We start from the raw sequence: 6452 nt of genomic DNA, 5'->3' as shown, positions 1-6452 counted from the left end.
GAGCGTCAGAAGCGGCACGACGAGGACCGGGTGCCACGCGAGGACCAGCACGGCCACGTCGGCGACCCAGGAGAGCGCGGCCACGGCGCGGTTCCAGTTGGCGCGCAGCTTGCGCATGCTGAACCCGCGCGGCTCCGCGGCGTCCAGCATCCACGTCGTCACCTCGCACCGCAGCAGCGGCTCCGCCGACCGCGCCAGGTGCGCCGCGGTGATGCACGCCGCCGCCAGCCGCAGCGCCTCGCAGGCTCACCCATCCCTATCCATCATGCCACCACCGCCGCCGCCCCTCGCGGCGTCGTGATGCCGGGTGGCGTCGAACTTCTCGCCGTCGCCCCAGAGCGCGTACGCCTCCTCCCCGTGCGCGGCGTCGTCGCCGATCATGAGCTGGTCGTCGGGCCGAGAGATGGCGAGCAGGATGAGCGACGTGACCACGACGTTCCACGCCACCACGAAGGCGGCCCCGGCCAGCTGCTTCCCGAGCTGCCGGGCCCCGCCGCCGTAGAACGCGCCGCGGAGTCCAGGCACGGGTGACTCGATCTCCAGCAGCTCCAGCGTGGTCTCGGCGTCCGTGGACGCGGCCATGGACCCGATCCAGTTGGCGCTCTGGCTCCAGATCCGGGAGCCCGCGCGGGACTGCGGGAAGAAGTTGGGGAACCGGATGTTGGACGTCGCGAACAGGTATCGGAACTCTCTCTCGTGACTGGGAGGGCAATAAGGACATTGTGCCATCCGGATCCACGTGTCAGACCCCTTAAACGGAAGAAAACAAATGGAATGGGGACGGAATGACACACGGGTATAGTCGAAGATGAAGTTGGGCACAGCGGTGCGAAACATCTTTTTAGTGGCCTCTTGGTTTGGTCAATCTTTTATAATGGCACAGAGGTATAAGTCTCCCGGCAATGGGGGCATTGCGGGTTCTTTAAGAACGGGGACTGTACGTTTCACCTGAAGATACGGCAACAAGCAGAAAGCTGATGAAGAGCCTGAGAGTTGGACCCGGCCATTCGGAGGCCCAAACGTGTACACAAGCCCAATACCTGTAATAGGCCCGAGCTGGGTTAGTCTTTGGCATACAAAAGCTAGAGAAGGCCGGTCACGATGGCTGTAAACGACATTCTGAATTTCTAATCCTGATATCGCCAAACCCAATTTGGCTTCCGTGCTGCTTTTCCGTGTGTTTATAGTTTCTTAACATCTTTTCTGTATTTGCAATTTCTTGCTTCTCCAAGGCAAGCCCAACATTCACGGACATAAGTTTTTCTTTGAAATACTGCTAATCATTAAACATGCAAGGAGACATGTTATACAAATAACAAAGTTCACCTTGATTGTCGGCGCAGGGATGTCCTGGTGCGGTTGATGAAGTCTCTGCGCGTCCAGAAACCACAGTAACCCGAGTAAGGATGAACCATGCTTTCTCTTATCTCCCGACTCTGGTGATGAGTGGATTCGTCGGCGGCGGTCTGACAGAACGAAGCGAGGCTCTACGCATTTGCCGCTACTTTTCAACCATGAAACCACAAATTAGTATCCGCGGTAGCCGGTAGCCAAAATCAGAGAACCGAACCGGAGGGCCCGGTGACCAATACAGACTCGACCCAGGGCCTGGGGTAGTAGAGATAGGGTTAGGCCTTGTTTAGTTCCCAAAAAATTTTATAAAATTTTTTAATTCTCCGTCACATCGAATCTTTAGACGCATGCATAAAGTATTAAATATAGACGAAAATAAAAACTAATTGCATAGTTTGGTCGGAATTGATGAGATAATCTCTTAAGCCTAGTTAGTTCATGATTAGACAATATTTGTCACAAAAGTGCTACAGTACCTGTTTTGCAAAATTTTTTGGAACTAAACAAAGCCATAGATTGAATCGGGAGGGCGCACGAAGTTGCCGGTTTGGACGAAAGTCCTTCGTATTTACAGTAAAGCCTGGTTTACATGCGAATTTTTTTTTATTTTGACATTGTAGTATTTTCGTTTTTATTTGACAAACATCGTCCAATTATAGAGTAATTAGGCTTAAAAGATTCGTCTCGCGATTTACAGGTAAACTGTGTAATTAGTTTTTGTTTTTATCTATATTTAATGCTTCATGCATGTGCCGCAAGATTCGATGTGACGGGGAATCTTGAAAAATTTTTGGTGTTTGGGGTCCCAGAAAATTTTGCAAAATTTTTCAGATTCCCCGTCACATCAAATCTTTAGACGCATACATGAAGTATTAAATATAGACGAAAATAAAAACTAATTGCACAGTTTGGTCGGAATTGACGAAACGAATCTTTTGAGTCTAGTTAGTACATGTTTGAATAATATTTGGCAAATACAAACGAAAGTGATATTATTTCTATTTTATAAATTTTTTTAAAACTAAACAAGGCCTAAGTCGTAATCTCTGTGGAGTCCGGAGTCGTCGTGGCTCCGATCCGCCACACGGTACCTCCTCGCGCCGATGGCCATATATATACCCCCGAATCTTGTCCCGCAACCTAAGCTAGCTCCGGGGCAGGAATCGTTAATCCATCAAGATCTTCTTCTGGTAAGTAGTTGGCAATCTCCGCATGGGCGCGTGTCGATTAATTCTTGAACTTACATCTATCATGTATAGAGATCCTCCTCCTCACACGCACAAGCTAGTAGGGCTTAATTATGCACCACCAGGATGAGCAAATAATTAATCTCCTTTTTTTTATGTGCGTGCAGAGTCAATCTTTTTCTTGCCCTCGGTTGTCTGAGATCTTCACTGTTCAATTCGTAAGTTCACTCACAAACTCTTGCCCCCATTAATCAGAAATTGGATATCTGAATCCGATCTAGAACTGAAGGAATACATCACCTAGAAGTACATGGTCTCCCACATCTGTTATAATACCTTCTCGTTTACGCTCTTATAAACATGAAAGTAAACAGGGAAGCAACAAGGGATATGGAGTCGATGAAGGCAAACGCGGCGGGAACTCGCCACGTCGTCAAGAACCGTCGACTGGCCGTTGTGATCAACGTTGCCATTGTAAGTACTTCCAAATCTGTCTTGTCCACGTCACTTGTTCGTCGGTGATCGTCTTTAAAACTAGTATATGAATATGAATGCTTGTTCTTGCTTCATCATTAATTAGACTGTGATGCATCGCGCAAGTAGATTTAGTTTCTTTTTGTTCTCAGAAATACTAGAAGACAGGACCAGCCCATCCTGTCAAAGCAATTGACTTATTTCCTGACGATAATAAAAGGCCTACTTTAAAGGAAAAATATATAATGGGATTTTTATACATTTGACGAAAACATATCTAGGACAAGGACAAAAAAAAGTACACAGACTATATGGTGTTAAAACTGTTTATCTAGCAAGCCTTTTCTTTTTGTTATAGAATTATGCTACTAAAATTAATGTTATTATTTTACTTTCTCCCGTCTATCTGATCCGCAGCTGAGCTTTGAACTTTGATATTGTTATTATTTCAATAGTTAATAGTGTTTTTCTCTCATAATATATCAGCGAACAATATTTTTAGCCATATCTTTTCTTACCAGCAAACAGGCTACCTTTTTTCCTCTGATTTATGTGGAATCTATAATAATTTAAGAACAATACTTATTTAAATCATCAAAGATGTGGCACCACCTTTAGTTAAGCTAATTAAGACATGAAAGCACCATATTAGCCCATAATTGCAAGTTAAATACTCCCTCCATTCTAATTTATAGACCATTTTGTATTTTCTAGATACATAATTTTTATTATGTATCAAGACATACTAAGTGTCTAACAGAAACTAGATATCTAAAAAACCATAACAACCTACAATGAGCTATTCCATTATCTATTACTTGTGTGTTTGCAGTTTAACTCAAAACTGCTTTTAAGGCCATGTCCTGGTTTTGTGCATATATGTAACTCATATATAAGTATGTTCTCTCACTATGGGCCAGAGCTATCATTTTAAATTGTAAGTTGTTTAAATTTTTCTATGTGTATAACTTTTACTATACACATGTACCTACAAAATAACTGGAACCAAATGTTTTAATTTGAAATGAAGGAAAAGCTATTTTCTTCGGTAAATGACTATTTGTCATGTCTCTTTAGTTTTTTAAAAAAATTAAAATATTTTCCGTCCTAGAGCCAATACAACTAACTATGTTTGTTATTTCGTTGCAGAACCTGTTGTATTCATTCTTGTATGTTTTCTACGTCGGTGTCTTCACCGAACTTCTGAAACGCCTCGAGGTATGGACAGCAGGGGCGGTAATTTTGTTCATCGTGAATCCCTGTTTTCTGGTGATTTGGCGGATATTATCATTTTATAGGACTGTTTATGATGACATTGTTAATGGAGATGTAGCGAGCAAGATACCGTTGGAAAAGACGTCAGTCCTTGTATAACATATATAGGGCATAAATGAAGATGTAAAGCACGTTAATTACATGCTATGTAAACGTGGTAGAGTTAAAAACCATAGTGAACATCGTTATTATTGTCTAAATTTTGTTGCGTGTTTTTTATTTGATTTTGAATGTAAATCTGATGGTTGGCTACAAATTAAAGTGCTTGTTTTGATTTCCCAAGCTGTCCGCTTCCCCAACGTCGTCTACAGGCCGGCGGATCAGCTCTTGGAGCTCACTGGTAAAAACAGATTATTTTTTTTCAACCGTCACATGTCTGAATCTATGAAGGTGTTTAGGACTACTCCGTTTCACATTTTTTAACTTTACTTTATATTCTTTTAGCCAAATAATTTTAATTTCACGCACTTGATTTGAAATAAAATGATAAAGTTATGAAAAAACTTAGGTGTTCCATAAACTCAGTGCTAAACAACCCCTATATCTTCGCTCGGACCATCAGACGTAGTGTATCTTTGTGGTTCGAAACTGAATAAGGCCTTGTTTAGTTCATAATTTTTTTTGTTTTGGTTATTGTAGCACTTTCGTTTGTATTTAACAAATATTATCTAATCATAAACTAACTAGGCTCAAAAGATTCGTCTCGCAAATTACAGTTAAACTGTGCTTAGTTTTTGTTTTCGTCTATATTTATTACTTCATACATATGCTGTAAAATTTTATATAACCGAAAATTTTGAAAAGTTTTTGGTTATTGGGTAACTATAAACAAGGCCTAAGTTGGCGGATGGTGGCGCAACGTGGCTCCCGCGGGCAGGGGCGGATCTAGAGTAGTAACATGGGGGTACAACTCCCCCCCTCTATTTTTTTGAAAAACATATAGTATATATATACCCTTTAATAACATGTACATGTATAATATATTGTTATATATAATTACTAGTCTGTTCAACTCATACAACAAACTTAACACTTTACATTCACAACTATTTTATCATCATTTAGTGATCTAATTATATTATATCCATGTTAATGAATTATATCGTTTTGTTCGTACCCGGATTAAAATCTTAAATCGGCCACCACAGAGCTGCTCCAAACAACAAGGCATGCATGCAGTTGCATAGTACGCGCCTTCTTTTCCTCGCAGCCACGCACCTTTGTAGCATCCATCATTTTGAAAACCCGGCCTCCTAGTCGTCCGTGCCGATCCTCATTCGAGAGCTGGAACTCGTGGGGATCATTTTCAAGGATCGACGTGCGTTAGCGTGACTTCATCGATTTTTTTTTACTAGTTTTTGTTTCTTAGCGAAGTTTTTTTCTTTTTGCTAGCTAGCTACTGTAGCTCTCTCTGTCTAGAATTCCAAAAAAAAAAACTCTCTCCGTATTGGGAGTTCCGAGCCCGGCCCATCTTGTCTGCCATGAACGGGACACGGCTCAGCTCGCGGGCAGAAATACGCCCCCCCTAGCCTGGCTAAACCAAAGCCCAGCACGACTCATGTGGAGGGAGGGGTCGCCAGTCTTCACGCTTGTGCTTGTACGACGATGCCGCATGTGTGGTTTGGTTATTCAACCTGGCCACCTGAGAGAGTTGACATAACGGGCTCTGAAATGCGGATTGTTTTTCCCCTGCTTTTAACGTCTTATCTGAAAAATAAACTGAATTTCCTGTGTGATTCCTACAAATTTCATGCATTTCAAGTGGTCCGACGTACAACTAGCCTTCTGGAGCAGACTCTGGTGTGTATACGCGTATAGCTAGTGTAGTAGGAGACTCAAGCCCAACCCATTGTATGTTGTACTGTATGAGAGTAAGAGATGTAGGTGCACTACGTATCCTGTACCATCATCCAAACAAAAGATCCTCGGTAGGCAAGCAATACTCGTCCGTCATAAAAAGAGTGTTATTTCTCGTACTGGCAAATATCTTACATTATTTGTTCTAATATTTTGAAATTAGACTCCGATATGTTCGTTTGTCTTATAAGCTGTACTTTTTCTGTTAGCCAACGATATTTTTTCTCATAATAAATCAACAAATAGTATTTTCAGTCATCGCTTTTCAGACTAACAAACATGCAAGAGCACAATCATGGGTTTGAC

The 6452-nt window shown here is 42.3% G+C and overlaps 1 long non-coding RNA gene across 1 annotated transcript; it reads left to right on the top strand.

The window, feature by feature from the left end:
* LOC110433396 lies at positions 2399-4488 on the top strand. Its single transcript, XR_002450813.1, has 4 exons — positions 2399-2543; positions 2708-2758; positions 2915-3014; positions 4164-4488. It is a non-coding gene; the product is annotated as an uncharacterized LOC110433396 (long non-coding RNA).

Source organism: Sorghum bicolor, chromosome 3, assembly GCF_000003195.3.
Source record: "Sorghum bicolor cultivar BTx623 chromosome 3, Sorghum_bicolor_NCBIv3, whole genome shotgun sequence".
In the NCBI taxonomy this organism is placed as follows: Eukaryota; Viridiplantae; Streptophyta; class Magnoliopsida; order Poales; family Poaceae; genus Sorghum; species Sorghum bicolor.
The sequence above is the reverse complement of the archived record's forward strand: the minus strand, read 5'-3'. Positions and strand labels throughout refer to the sequence as shown.